The 16,670-nt window shown below is 38.4% G+C and overlaps 1 long non-coding RNA gene across 1 annotated transcript in view; it reads right to left on the reverse strand.

The window, feature by feature from the left end:
• Nucleotides 1-4,387: 4,387 nt before the first annotated feature.
• LOC138288603 (uncharacterized) overlaps nt 4,388-16,670 on the reverse strand; it is a 131,880-nt gene continuing 119,597 nt past the window's right edge. Inside the window, exon 3 of the long non-coding RNA XR_011202483.1 lies at nt 4,388-5,477. This is a non-coding gene — a long non-coding RNA (uncharacterized lncRNA). The remainder of the gene's footprint in view (nt 5,478-16,670) is intronic.

A 16,670-nucleotide genomic window follows, 5' to 3' on the forward strand; every position in this document is an offset into this window, starting at 1 on the left:
TGAGCAAAAAAAACGATGGATTAAACCCAGATCTTTGTGACTGGGGGTGAATGTTTGATTTGCTCTGCATTCTGTTCATCATCTGTTCTTTTTGCATTTGTTGCCCCAAGTGGGAAGGGTATGCCCAGATGTGGGTCCCGTGCTCACTGCGCCACTGGATTCAAGCTAGACTAGCTGATTAAGGGTGATACCCTGAAACTGGTCCTAGCAAGCTTGTTTCCGGTCCAGGGAGGACCTGGCTTGGCAGTTCGGGCTGGACTGTTCCCATGAGGAACAGGGTCAAGACTGATTTGCATATGGCTGGGTCCAACCTGGGGTGGCGTGGTGAGCAAAAAAAGATGGATTAAACCCAGATCTTTGTGACTGGGGATGAATGTTTGATTTGCTCTGCATTCTGTCCACCATCTGTTCTTTTTCCAACTATCCTAGTAAGCATGAACCATCCTTTGACACATAAACTGTGGCAGATGTACTTCATCCTTTAAATTTGAAAGTGCATTCAAATTTACCCAAAACCTGCACTGGTTTACAGCCACATACTATGGGCTTAAATTGAGACTTTCACAATTTGACATTTCCAAACTTGTTCCACTCATCTGGATCAATGAGTGTGAAAAATTATCCAGAATCTGTTATTATGGGACTAGGAATGCCACAAATATCTACTTGATAAACCAGCCTCTTGACAATATTGGAGTTAAGTTTCAAAACATTGTGATTGTCTAAATGTCCCTTCAGAACACTTGAATCTGGTGAATCAGAAATCGTTATGAACACATTCTCTTACTCACTTTCAGTCGCACTATCAACCAAAATAATTTTCTTGGGCTTGCCTTTTACAAATGTAAGTTTTGACTTGCAGACTCTCGCAAAATGTTCTTTCTTTTTGTATTTAGCACAAATTCTATCCACTGCGGGACACGTGGTGGCATTGCATAGATGATTTCTGCCACCACATCTATAACATTCAAATACTTTTTGTTTGCCATCCATTTATCCCCTTTTCTTTGCTGCAGTATCACAAATGACTGCATGGACACATGTTTCAAATGTCATTTGATCCATGTACATTGCAGTAGTTGCCACACTTTTGGCTATTTCAAGTGCCTTGTTTGAAGTTAAATTCTCTGTTGATAATAATTTCTCTGGAAATTTCTTCGTATTCGTTTTTTCTACCAGTTGCGCCCTCAGAATGTCATCCTCAAAGCCTTTTTAATCACATTTTGCAGCTAGTACACTCAGATCACTCATAAGATTTCTACTGATTCCCCAGGAAGTTGATTCTTCATAATCATTTTTTGCATTGCCATGATGATATTGCATTTTTTCTTAAACCTTGTGTCCATCATTTAGATGCCCGAAGCATATTTATCCACCTCGTCATCTTAGTCCTTACGAACAACCACAGGTAAGCATGTTAATACCTTCCTCCCTTCAATGGCCAACGTATGCTGCTATAATGACAGTTTTTTCTTCTGGGTAAAATGTCCCCATTAATAGCTTCCACCTAAGCCTCAAACCACTCTAGCCATAACTCAGATTCCACTGGAGGATTCCCTAGTGTGGATAAAAAAGGGAAGGTCTGTTGTATAGCTATTTTAGCCATGTTTTAGACATTTTATTTTAGCAAAGTAGGCCTGCCATTGTGCATTTTAGCCCAGTTACAATTTATTCAGCATTGCTTTATTTGTCTAGCATTAGCCATATTCACGGTATTGTTTTATTTTCTATTTCTAGTTGTTCGTTTGCATAGGAAAGCATCATGTTCATAGTACTGCATTCATTTCATTTTGTGCTTTCCACAAGGCTGCAGTCAGATAGGGTTGCCGACAAAAGTGGTACGCTGTGTTTCTGACGTTCACAGAAACATACACATCCTTAAGTGGGGACATTTTTCCTAAAACATCCATTGTTTTATTATGAAAACACTTCTCTGTCCCATACACACCAGAGGGAGATTCCAGCCAGATGACCCCACTGCATGCTGATTGCTGAACATCTTTGCTACAGCTGTTTGCTTAGACTGCAGAGTCCCTGGCCCTCATGGCAACAGTGTCTTTCTAAAGAACAGGTTTCCTTGCTCAGTTATGGGGGATGATGTCTTCCCAGGGGGGAAACCTGAAGGGCGGATTAGGGCTCATCATGCCGTGCTCTACATAGCTTAGGTAGGAAACAACTACATAATTTCTAGTGACAGTATGGTGGGACTGTTTTTGTGTTTCACTCTCCTTGTCACAAATTTGCTTCTAATGTGTTATCATCCTGGTTATTGCAATTCATGCCATTTTATCTGAGATACAGTTACTTCAATAAACCTTCTTGAACTATGCTCTGCTTCTGTTTGTCTCTGCCTGTGTGAGACTAATGTAACAGAGAGAAAGAGATGAGATCTGATCGACCATGATTCCCCTGAGGAGTTCTCTCTGTCATGCGCCAGGTTGCCACAATCATCCCTGCACTCGGGTAGAGATGAGGCACTGCTAGTTGGCCGTAAAAAAAAAATGGATTAGGCCGACAGGCGTCACATGGTGTGGGATTGTACTCAGTACCCTACAATCAAAGATATTCTGGTGCCTAAATCCATTAGTCTCAATAGGAAATTGAGAACCTACACGACAGGGCAGGGAATACCTCCTGTTGCATTTTGTATGATCAGCACAGGATATCATGAATTAGAAATATAATGAGCCTTTAAATATACCAAATGCGCTGGTAATAATTCACAATAACACTTAAGCATAGGTGAATGATCACGGGTGGCTAGAGGACACTAAAAATAATGAGAAGTGCATATCTTCCACTTAAGGAACAGTGTGTACATCACCATTTATCTGTACAATAATAAGAGAAAAACTGTACTGTTGGTGTTCATATCACCGCAAACATGACATGCACTACACACACCAGATGTGAGTATCACAAGAGACATGGCACACTGCTAACTTGTATGAAACAGCCAATAGTCACTTGAAAGGAAAAATAAGAGTTACTGACAAGCTCATGTGAAGCTGTCACTGTTACTGACAACAAACACCTGAATATTAATCATTCTGCCATGCACGTGATGCTGGTGATGGACAGTTGCCAGGAAATGACATTTCAGTAACCAATGATGTATGCGAAGCAAACACAATGTCGTAGTTTTTGTGTAAAAGTTGTGCGTTTCACTGATACATGACAAGTCAATGTGCAGAGTTGTAGAATTTGCACATTGTCAGCTTACCAACTGTTCTGCTCCAATTGCATGTAGGTAGAGTCAGAGGAGTTGCTCAGCAACAGATGACTTGTGCTGGGGCCTGCAAGCCATGTAGGCCCCAAAAGGTATCATAAAACTCTGACATATGGCACCCTACTTATCTGCACCTCCTCTTGCCATGGTCAGTCACAGCCTCCAGAATTAGCTCACCAGTACCAGGAGCGATCATTGATGCGCTCACCACTGCACAGGAGCACTCCTAAATGCAGACCTTTTCTTGGGTTCCATGGCTGCACAAAAAGATAACAGCCTGACCTGCCAGTCATCGGGTTCAGGCCCCCTCATCACCAATAAAATGTTCTTCAGGCCCAGACCGCTTCATGGTGAGTCAAGGAAATATATTGAAGAGAATACATTTGGTGTAGTCAACAAGACAGACAGCAGCCAACAACTGTTATTTTTCTCATTCAACACATTCCATCTTAACAATAGTAGTCAAGGTGGCACTCTCACTAGGTTCTGAGCACAGTAGATTAAAGTGGAAATAGTAAAAATTATGACCAAATCAGAGACCGTTATTTTCTGCAATGTTCAGGTTCAGGTTATAATTTGTATAATGTTTGCATGACTTTTAATGTTAGAATTTATTATAAAAGTAACATTTGTATACATTTCAATATAATACATTTTTAAAATGTTCTTGTATAATAATGTTACCATTTATTTCAAAAGATAAGGCCTTTTCACACATTTTATTTTCTTTAATAAATATTTACTATCAAATAAATGTTTGTAAATTTCATAAAGTCATTTCGTTCCTTGACATTTTCTGCCGAGTTACCAACACAGGATGGCGCGTAAAAGACCAGCGCAGCTTCCGGCATCGACATACTTCCTAAATTCCCTCAACCGAGGAAGCGCTGAACGCTGAGCATGAGCAGGGCTGTTTAGCTGAAACACATTGCTGGGGCTGAATTATAAACAATTAAAGAAAATTTGGGGTAAAATTTCCCCTTGTGCGCACTTCCTTGTTTGAGGGAATTTGGGATATATAATAATATGTAAACATTGTAAGAAAGTTCAAAAGGGATACGTTTTATAACATTTCTACAACCATTACTTAATACATATGTAATGCATTTTCACACAATAAAATAATGGATTAAAAAGTACTGTTGATTATACATTTTTATTTCACATTTTGTGAAGCACTTGCTGCAGCGTCACGAAATCCTAGCTATTATTCATACTGTATAGTGGATTCTGCGCTAGAGGTCAATGGATCGAAGAGACATAGGCTTGAGGGGATGTCATCAATGAGTAATGTAAGCTTCAGCAATAATCAACATAATCAATTATGTTAAACCTCAAACAAATAACCACACCAGTTTATTAAGAAGATTTAATAAAATGTATTTCCCTAGATTAACAATGCTAATGTTACGAAAATAACTCTCAAACACAAATGGTAAGCATATAAAATTAATAGTGGTTGATTACAACATCTTACATATCTCAGTTTAATCAAAACAACCAAGCAAAGAATCTCCAAAAGAATTACACTTATTAGTAATACCAGAACTGGTAATAATGGTAAAGTATACATTAGTACAGCAGTCAAAAGATGTCCATGTAAGTCATGAGCATTTCAAGTTAATTCCCTCGCTAACCACAAATTAGCATTAACATATTGGGCTTCATGTAAAAAGAATTTAGAACCACAAATTTAGAAAAACTCTTCAACTCAGGTTAACAATAAAAAATATTATTAATATGCAACTATCATGTTATAAGTTCTAGCTGGTACCTGGAATCAAAAAGAGACACATATAACATCACAATGTCATATGTTACCCTATTCGACCATAACATGCAGACTACTTCAGCAAGGGGACACCATCTAGTATGTCTTCAGAAGAATCAGGCCTAACACCAGCTAAACCCACTCTGCTACAGGAACACTGGAATCTAATGACTTCAACCTCTTCTGCCTCTTCTCATCAGATCTCTCATCATCTCATCTTCTGACTTTAGAGAATCCTGCCTAGGTTGTTATACTAATCTCTAAAAAACGTATGATTGGTCAGTTAATGGGGTGGTTACGTTTCAGCCAATAGAACACTAAGTTGAAAACCTAAAATGCGACAATACTACATTAACTAGAAACTTTTCTCAACAGTAACTTTTCCTCTTCCGTCTCGTCTGCAGCTCCATTGTTCCATTTCGCCCAAACTTCTCTTCTCAGGAAGAAACTTTTACTCTTGTAACTTTCACTTCCATTCTTGAGGAAACAATCACTTATTAGTAACATTCTTAAACAATAGGACATTCAACTTATGCAATGCCCAGTTAAAACATGGCTTTGTAAGACATGATGCGGCAACCCACTAGGGGTAGCTGTGGACACATCTATTAAAACACTGAATGCACATTTATGTAAGCATTGAATTATGGAAAATAACAACAACATTTAGTTAGAATTTTGGTCAGTTAGAAACAGAAAATGAACTGTGGCAACCATTTTCAAAAGTCACCTGATTTACACGTTAATTCATTATACATTTAGTATACCAAAATCATTAATAAACATATTAGAAAATTCACACTCTCACACTCTTAAATACCAACTAGCATCTTAGTGCTGAAAAATACCAAATATTATGCTAACAGCTGGCTGTTGTGGGTACATGAGTGAATTAGTTATTTCCTAGATAGCCAGATATATCTGGAACTTAACAGAATGAAGTCAGATGAGATGAGTAACAAAAGCTTATTCCAGGCTTTAGCCATCAGATAGGCTAAGGAGCAAACTCCCTGTTACATTTTGCAGAATCTAGCTACTTGTAGAATATATGCTGAAGATGAATGTAGTTGTGTCAAAGGACAGTAACATTTTAACAACTGATAAATGAAAGAGGTGCCAAGGTTACTAGGAGCCATGAAACAGATGCAGAGATTCCACTTGCTTCTCCACAGACAGTCAATGTAATCTTTGAAGATGATGTGTGAAGGGTGTGTGGCAATAAACATTCAAAAGTAGATGAATGGCACAGTTTTTTATCATTTGGAAGCACTGTGGAGCATGGGAGAGAAGATTAAATATAGGGGCAGACTTAGAAGCGCCTCCTTCTCCCACAATGGTGTCATTTTTTTTACACTATGTGGTCCAACGAGGTCAAAATCGCCGCACTGAGGGCCACATTTAAAGAAAAGTGGCACAGTGCGGTGCTGCACCCCAATATGCAGCACCGCACTATGTCACTTTAGAAATGCAGGGATGTGCCATATTTAAGGGAATACGTCGCACCCCTGTGTTTCCCCCTGCGCTGGTGCTAAATTTAGCTGCCACCACCAATGCAGGCATCCTTGCACCATTGTGCAAGGATGTCTGTGTTGAGGGGTGTGATTGTTTATGTGCAGGAAGGTGTCCCTTCCCGCACATAAACAATCGCTAATGGCGCTTTGGCACTTCTGTGTGTGCTGCACAATGCAGCACACACAGACGTGCCAAAGTGTCATTTTCAAATGATTGTTTATGGGCAGGGATGGACACCTTCCCGCACATAAACAATAATTTCTGGCATTTTGTGTTTTCTATGCGTGCAGCAGAATGCAGCACGCATAGAAAAAGCAAAAAACAAGAGGTTGTGCCCTGCTAACGTCACCCATGGGGGTGGCGTCAGATTTTTGCGCTGCCTCAGGTTTATGAAAATTCATAAATCTTAGGCAGCGTCAAAATGCAATGAATGTTGCTGTGGCACACCCACAGCAACACCCATTGCATGCCCCTTTCATCCACAGTGCTGTGTGGGAAGGGGCCATATTTACAAGGTGGCATTAGGCCACAAAAAGTGGCTTAATGCCACCTTGTATATGCAGCGCTGTGCTTAGCGCCACAGGAGTGTCACTAAAAGTAATGCTCCTGTGGTGCTAGGGGCCTATAAATACTGCTCTGAGTTTAACTTTTTACAATGGGCCTCAATGGGCTTTTCAGGATTAGCGTCAACATTTTTTATGCTAATCCTGCAAAGCTCCTAACTAGCATCAAAAATTCTGGTGCTAGTTCGCTAACTTCCACATGGTGAGCCGTATCTTAGATGTAGTGCAAACATGGTGGTGTTAGAGGGGCGCTAAGGGGTCCATGAAAAGTGGCGCTGCACTGGGTGCAGCACCACTTTTCCTAAATCTGACTCATAGTGTGTTAAAGCAATCCAGATAGGTACTATCTCAGTTTCTATAATTGGAAAATAAGACCTTTGAAGGGGACAAGAAAGGCTCTTTTTTAAGAGTTGAAGGTACAGAAAAGAGGAGGAAATGTGTTCACTGTTCTGAGTTTGAAAATAGACGCATGAGTCCAAGACAATCCCAATATTTCTCACAGCCCTTACTGGAGCAGGTTGTATACTCAGCGATTCCAGACACTATACCAAACACCAGGTAGAAATTGAACCCCCAAGAATCAGTCCCTCCATTTTTTTCAGAGTTCAAGTTTGAAATAGTTGTAGGACATCTAGTCTGTCACCACTTTCAGTCTGAATGAAACTCAGATGCCGTTGAAAATCCAACACAATCAAGTCTTAGGATGATTTCGGTGTCATCCATGCAACACATGCATGAAAGGTTGTGGCTCTTGCTTAGTGCTGCTAGTGGTGCTACATGGAGATTAAATAAGGTGGGGCTCAAAGGATAGCACAGTGGAACACTACAGTGTAGTTGACAAGATGATGACCAAAAACGGGGATACAATCCATCAAAAAAATTTAACAAGGATAAGGCCTACATAGTGAAATCTATTCCAAAATGCTTAGTAAGTAACCTGTTGTGACTCACAGTGTCAAAAGCTACAGAAAGGTCCAAAATGATCAATGTGATAACCACCTTGAATCAGGATCATGTGAATTTCATTTAAAACTACAACTAATGCCACTTCTGTGCAATAATATGGATGAAACCTGCTTGGACAGAGTCTAGTAATCAATTGACCATGATATATTTTGTCAATTTGGTGTTCAGAAGATGTTTGTCAATCTTTGCATAAAAAGTCAGCAAAGTAATTTGGTGATAACTGTTCAGGAAAAGTGGGTCCAATGTAGCTTTTTCAACAAAGGGATCACTCATTGAGTTTTCCAGTCTAAATGCATTTCTCATGATTGAAATCAAGTGTTAACTAAATTTTAAAAAACTGTTTAAAACAGAAGCAGCCAGGTGAACAATATAGTGGCTCAAATCAGGAGTGGCCAATTGAAAGTAAAGATCCTTTGTTGTCTACTGACAAAATAATTGTTTGTCAGTAGAGGAGTAAAATAGCTGAGGAATATATTTTATAGTCACATAATATTCTGCCATGGACTCAGAGAATTCAGCAGAAGACATAATGTGACTATGGATAGCTAGCGGCTCAGAAAATTTGTTTAACATTCTAAAAGATTGTCTGGAAGCATAATCTTGTTTGCAAGCAAGTACTGCTGACATCTAAGCTAACTTGTCTAAATGTAAGTTTGTATGCGTTAATTTCCTCCTTATGTTTTGTTTTGTCATCTTCGTTATAACTTTTCTTTCAAGGTTTCTTCACCGATGTACAAGATGTGTTAGGATTTGTTAGCTCAATGTTGCACCAGGTTGCACTTTTTAATGCAAAATTGATGTTTTAAGGGCTGCAACTGAATCACGAGCCAATAAAATCCTGTGATAAAATGAAGAGTTAATACATTGAATCCCATCCTGAAATACTCATTGTATTCTTCAGTGTGGTTCCAAAAATAAACTGTAATAACTATATGTAGCTTCTATTTGCTCACAGTAGAGTAGCTAAGACCTACCAGTGCATGGTTGTTCTGAGAATATATCAATATAAAAAGAGGCATACATTTTTGCATGTCAAGGCATTGTTTTTTATTTTAGTATTTGTTTTTATGTTATGTGCATATGTTGTGGGCATTAATATAGTAGTATGCATGCTATAGATTCAAGATACTGTAGTCCTTGATGGTTAATCTTTGATTCTTTTAAGAATCTAAAAAGCTTCTCTAGAAGCATAGTTGCTCATTTGCAAGTGAGTCCTTTTGAAATCTGAGCTAACTTGTCTAACTCTGAGTCTGCATGCTGTACTTGCCTCCTTATGTTTTGCTTTGTCATCTTTGGTTTAACTTTTCTTTTAAGGTTTCTACACTGATCTACAGGCTCTGTTAGAATTTGTTAGTTCAAAGTTGCACCAGGGTGCAGATGGCATTTTGTGATGCACAATTGATGTTTTAAGGACTGCAACGGAATCACTAGCCAGAGAAATCCAGTCATTGCACTAAGAATTAATATATTGAATCCCATCCTGAAATACACATCTTCTTCTCCTGTACGGTGCAAAAAATAAACTGTGATTGCTGTAAGTATCTTCTGTTTGGTCACAAAAGAATAGCCAATACCTAGCAGTGCATGCTTGTTCTGAGAATATGTCAATGTAAAAAGAAGCATTCATTTTTTTGGGGATTAGATTTTGTAAGTGTATTTTGTTTATTTTAGTATTTGTTTTCATGCTGTATACATATGTTGTAGCCATTTCTATAGTAGTATGAGTGCTATAAATTCAATATAGTGTAGTCCTTGATTGTTAGGAATGAGGAGGGCTTTGGTACCTAGCATTTTGTGCTTCTGTTGTCTTTGCTTTCTTATTTTGGAATATTGATGTGCCAGAGGTTATATTATGATGAGATCTTTGTGACTGTTTTCTTTTCAGTATCTTTATAAATCGATAAAGTGTTGTGTAGCTCATTCAGAGAGCACCTGGGAAGAAATTGTGGTATTTGTCTACTGCAGTGATGATTTTCACTTTTTGGCCATATGTACTAGTGTAAATATTTCACCAGGGAACTTTGATTGGTGCTTGTGACATGAGCAGTGCATGCATTCAGCCCAGATGTCTCCGATGTGGTCTAGCAGTGAGGATTGTTTTTGTTTAATCTTTTGGTAGAAAGGTGACTCCGTGAGTAACTCTTCTGGTCATATTTATCAAGGTTTTATGCCTGTGCAGTGTCACACAAAGTGGCACAATCTACCCGAACTGGAATCTACTTTCTAGAGCAAATAGTGAGCTGAAAAGTAGCTCTAAATACAATAGGTGGTATAATAAGACCCATCTATCTTACAAGTTTTGCATTCGGTGAGCGATAATAGGTTACTCAAAGTTCAAAAAAGTTTAATTCATTTTTGCTTATATTGGACTCAGAAAAATTAAATCTTGACAAAGATGTGTTATTTGTCAGTGGTCTGGAATTTCCATCTCCTGAAATGTTCTTGGGGATCTTGCTGTTTGTCTGGTTGTTCTTCGGGTTCTGCTTATTAGTCTTTTAGGTTAGCTATTGCAGACAATTGCCTTCTTTCTTCCTCAGGTACATGAGGAATAATGTATTTTAACTTAGTTCCTGTAGGTGCAGTAGAACTCATCCTGGCTTTCCATAGAACTTGCAATATTCTTCTAACTTGTCCTCTGTAATATTGTGAGGATAGTTGCGTGCTCTTATGCTGTATTTACTTTGGTTGCTCTGCCATAGCAGCTAATGGAGTAATATTTTTTACCTATCCAATGCGATTTTCCACTAGTACTACTTCCTTAAAAGGAGTTTTCCTTTCTGGGATGTGAGATATATTACAGCTTGTGACATTTGCAATTAACATTGAAAAATGTACATTTTATCTGGATTCTCTTTTTTGGTCCTGCTGGTTGCAGATTTTCTGAAATGTTTATTTTTTATAATTATTATTATTTTATTTTTATCATCTTTTTCTGGTTTATATATGTGAAGAAAAAGTATGTTGTAATTTACCTTTGCATATATGTTATGTTTATATTATTTCTTTCACATTTTAATAATTACAACTTTTGTATTCTTTTATGATTGGGGTTTTCCATTTGAAATTATTGTTTTCTACATTTTAATCCTTACATCTCTTTTTCTTACTGTGGTTTCTGTTGTTATTTGCTGTTAATTTTCAGGCTTTTTTAAATGGGTGGTATTCACTTATTCACACTATTTATAAGTAAGTGGATAGATGCATCGAAATCACAATAATTATGCTGTTTAAGTTGTTTAGAAATCATTCAAATTGCTGGTTTATATTACTTCATTCTAGTTTTATGTCCTTACATTTGAAGATGGTCATATATTTTTGTCATGTCCTTGGTGGAGTTGTTCCCTGTGGTGTTTTACTTGGGCACAGTAATGCTTTCCTGGAACAGAGGCTCCAAATGCAGCAGTTTGTTTAATTGTACTGTTCTCAATTTATACTTTCTCCAATTAGTAGCTTGTTTCTATTTGTGTTTCTTATAAATCTACTTTTTTGTCTTTGACATTATTTGGGAAACTTTTTTATGTTGAATTATATAAGCATTTTCTATTCACTTTTTATTATGTTACTGCTGAATTTTGCTTTTTATTTATAGTTGGTGTTTAATTAGTGATATTTTGTTGTTTGATAATTTGGATATCATTGCTTAGGTTTTGTTCTGTTTGTTGTACTGAGTTGTCAATATTGTTGTTTTCAATGGTTTTGTGTTCAAGATTGTTTGCTATATTATATTTTTGTTAAGAACGTTCTTGCTCTCGACATTCATGTATTTTGTATAGGGGTTTACAGAAGTAGGTATTATGGTTTTTGATATTTTCACAGCAATATTTTTGTATCAAAATGTTTTTGTGGTTGATATTATGTCATACAACAAGAGACCAAAGTACAATGAATGATACATAGAACATGATTACCAATAAATAAAAGTGGAGCAATGAAAATGAACAAAATCACACAAAGTAGAATTATACCAGTTCCACAGGAAGATGTTGACTGTGAGGGTGGCTACTTAGAGTTTCATTTAGTCAGCAAAGTGACTTGAGTAAGCACCTAGGGGTCTAGTTGCTTTTAGAATTTCTGGGAAATGTATGAGTCGTAAAGCCAGGGGGAAAATGTTCCAGATAAGTGGAACAAAAACTTTAAAAAATGCAATTATTTTGTTTTGTTGGTGCATTGTGATTTACAAGTATGCCTTTGGTACAGCTGAACATCAAACCAAGAATTACAGTCATCAGTAAGGTAATCTAGTTACTTTGTGATAAAGACTTTGAAGATGATGTCCTGGCAATGGAACAGAATGAGCCGGCTGGGGACATCAATACTGTTCTGCATTTTGGAAAGTTGAGGTTAAACATTCCAAACTTTTATTGGGCAAGCTTTGAAATTAAAAAATGCCTTGTAAGTCGGTGGAACGAATGAGTCCCAGTTGGGACCTATCCACGTGATTGTAAAATTAGATTAGAGATACTACTATGGCAAAAAACTATAGATTTTATGGAAGATCTTAAGTTAAGACCAAGACTGTTTAACTTATTTTGCTTATGTGAATTGAGAGATATGAGACAATATGAATTCAGGAGGATTTGGTGTGGAGCATGAAAGAAGAGGATTAGTCATCTGAAATGAAATATGGAAGACACTTCTACGACCATGCATGTGATCAGAGAGTATATCTGCATGTTATATGGAAATCAGTCAGCTTTAGGGTATTGATGGATGGAAGTTATCTCTTTTTGCAAAAATAATACCTTATGATCAATCACAGAGCATGATTAGTAACTGAGTTTGGGATGTGTAAGAAAATTAATTATTATTTGGGGTAAACGTAGTCTGCACCAAAGGTAATAAATTATCAAAATAGAGTAGAATTTAATAAACAAATTACACAAAAATGACAAAAACTAAATAAGAGGGTATCAGAGTATTGAATGTTTAAATATTCAAGGGGAAAAAAGCATCAATAAAAATGAAAGATCTAATCAGAAGACGCTATTCACAATTGATCAGGACCTAGGTGTAATTTCAAGCTGGCTGCAATGGACAGCAGGATTGCTAAACAAGCAGGTTTGTCGCAGTCAAAGATTTTAAATTCAGATTTAGGGGCATATTTATGAGAGGCTTGCACTTGCCTAGCATCACCTAGTGTGACGCAAGTGCAGAGCAAGCAGTAAGTCATATTTAAAAATGCAGACCTTAAGTCTTGCAAAAGTTGTGCTGTATTCAGCTGTGTCACACATTATTTGATCTATGCAATGTAGACATTCCCCCCACAAAACTAGAAACAAATGTAACACAGTGGTATTTATGTGTGTGTAGCACTGCATCACACATCATATTGAAGCACAATCTAAAGTAAGAAATGGCCCAGAGTTGCTGCACATCATCAACCCAGGCATAGGAAATCATGCAGTGGCTGTTGTATAAAAACATCAACATAGCAAACACTTTGACAAGCTCAACTACACCATGGAGGTCATCATAGTGCAAGTTGGAATAGCTAGAGGTTCACCACCACCACGTACACAATGAAGGAGGAAGAAACATATTATCCTACATAGACTTCGAGGAGGAGGAGGTCATACAGTTTTAGAGGTTGAAGAGGGAGTCTATCATGAAATTGCTGGAGAAGATAGGGTCAAGTCTCCAGACAGCAACTATAAGGACCCATACCATTCTGGCACACATCAAATTGATGTCTATGTGACACCCAGCCTGGCCTCTAGATCATTCCATCCTAAAGTTGTAAGATTAACAGACGTATCAAAGTGAGCATTATCCTCCTTTCTTTAATCTGTGCTGGATGCCATAATTAAACTGACCCTACAGTACCTACTCTTCCTCAAAAATCATCAACAGCAATTGGAGACCAAGCAAGGTCCCTACAGTATTGCAGGATTCCCTCATGTGATTTGTGCCATAGATTGCACATGTGTGCAATTTTTGCTTCCTGCAGCCACTGCACACCTATACAGGAACCAGAAACATAATTATTCAATAAGAATCAAGGCAATAGTGTGACGGACTCTTCATAAGCATTCTGGAAAAATTTCCTGAGAGTTCCCATGATGCCTACATTTTCCACCACAGTCAACTTAATGAGCGGTTCGAGAACGGCCATTATGGGAATGTCCTACTCATTGGGAAGGAATGCAGAATTACCAATACTTTGCCTGTTTTTGAATGAATGACTGAATACCCATCTCTGTATTTGTGTTTGGGTAATGTGTGGTGTGCTGTTAGTGGGAATTTGTCATTCAAACATGTAGTCAATGATGTCCCAATGCGTGATTACCTCACAGATTCAGAGTTTCAAGGGTAAAAAAAATTCATAGTGCTATGTGTTGTGACCAGCCACACTGTCTGAGCTGGCAGAATCACAAGTAGTATAATTCAGTTGACAGCAAATGACAACCCTTGTGCCACACATCTATATTGAAGCTAACATTAAAGAAATCACCTCTAAAATGTGTGTGCAATGGTATATGAAGGTGGGAATATATGTTAAATATCTTGATTTTAAAATGTTGAATGCAAAATCTCCACAACCAAACTATCTGTTTTACACATGACAGCATATCTGTTGGCTGATTAATTTCTTAGGACCACACATGTGAAGGGACCATCAAATAGCAATGTCTGTCATGCTCTGAACTTTTTGGATCAAATATTGTAACAAATATGTAGAGATGGGTCATAAACTCCACTCCTCCTGTAGAGTTTGCTCTGTTTTGCCCACTCTGCACTTAGTTTGAAGTCCAGATTCCGATAAAACTCCACCAACCACCGCATAGTGGAGTTTTTTCTTGTGTGCCACTTAAGTTGGCAACAGGGAGCAAGAAAATCAAGCGCGAATCTGCCTCCCAGTGAGATTTTGCAACGCAGGCCATTGCGGCAGGTGCAGTGTGATGTAACGAAACAGCAAGGAAGCACTGCCTATATTGGTTCTGGGACATGGTTAGGCTACCTTGCGGGGGTGTGAGGTTCCAAATTTGTTTAGGTCGATGGGGCTCTCATGACCATTCACTGTATGGCTTTATTATGAAGTCATGCAGTGACTGGCCCTTTCTGCTGTTGCCGTGCTCTAGTCTCTTTTGCCTGCACCAGCAGTGCGGCATTGGACAGTGGAGACACAGTAGTGAGGCTATACAGCAGAGCAACAGTGTCATACAATAAGGAAGCTAAGAGGTGCGGACAGAGAGAGAAAACGAAAGTGGGTGTATATGCAGAGGCCTCTCTGCCTGCCAAAATTGTGACATCGTTCCACCATTCCTCTTAAAAACATTGCTCTATCTGTTGCGGTCTGCAGGTCAATTGTTACACATAACGCTTCTCACCTTTCTTCAGAAGTCTCAAGTCTGCATGACATGTAAGCCACCTCTGACCTACATAACTACATTAACATGGCAAAGTGAAATGATACAATTTGGGGACGCGGGTACAGGCCGGCAGTGTCTCACTTGTTCAGTGGGTGGATTAAGTCACATTATTTCATTAAACTTACCAAGCGTGTAAATTTGACCCCCTCTCTTAGGTTTATGCTCTGCCCCATGGCCTTGTGACCCTCTACAGGTGGCCCTAGTAATGAGGGGCATTTAGTTTACCAGAAAGTCCCACCCACCTAACTGCCATCTACCCTACTTTCTAAGATGATTTCCATTTAGGCATACCCATAGGCTCATAATTTAGATTTTTTTTTCTTTGTAAAGAACATCCTTTGATCGAATTTAGTATTTTAAGCTCTCCCTATCGATTGCCAGCTGAGGATAATTCACATTGTTCTGCATCACGTCCTCGGTGTTTCAGTTAGGCAAGCAGGTACACGCACCTGTACACTGCTGCAGAGTCATGTACAACCAGCAAGGCAGGGAATTGAGTGACAATATTTTGGATCAACTTTTCAACTATGTGAGGTTGAAAAAACCAGCACCATTGGAATTGGTAAAACTAACATCAGCAAGGTTGTGATATCATGGTGTTTTCACCCTTGTTCACAAGAGGCTTTTGTGTGCATATATAAACAGGCTGGCATTTTTTCACAACCTTTAAAGCTCGTCATGCCTCTGCAGACATAACATTTTCTGATGTGTCAGGAGTGCCCCGTCATAAACCCCATGTATGTCACAGGATTTTTTCAATTGACATGTGTGCCTGACAGGTGCACTCAAATGATATCTTGTTATCATGTGTAGCTAAGAACATGTGATTTGTGCCCATTAAGTGCAAGCATCAAAAGATTTTATTTTCACACTCGTAAATGTGCGCCTGTTATGCAGACATTAATATGTAAGTGCTTCTTTTCACACTTGTTGATGTGCATCATGTGCCATAGGAAGCAGTTAGTACTGTTGTACTAGGTTGGCCACTTGTTACCCTGATGAGGCTGCAAGACGCTTCTATATGACTGAGAACTAGAGTATACATACCATTTGTGGTAACTTCAGGGTTTAGCCGCCTGTACAAAAAAAGTACCATAGAGGGAGGTGTATTCATGGACTCGAGGAGCCAAGATGACCACCCGGCCATCCCAGATCATGATTCTCCATGTGGATCTTAAACAATGATGCATAATTAAAAACATATGTTGATGCCTCTCAGTGGTTCTCTTAAATGACTTATAAGAGCAGCATAGCAAGGT

Source organism: Pleurodeles waltl, chromosome 4_1, assembly GCF_031143425.1.
Source record: "Pleurodeles waltl isolate 20211129_DDA chromosome 4_1, aPleWal1.hap1.20221129, whole genome shotgun sequence".
NCBI lineage: Eukaryota > Metazoa > Chordata > Amphibia > Caudata > Salamandridae > Pleurodeles > Pleurodeles waltl.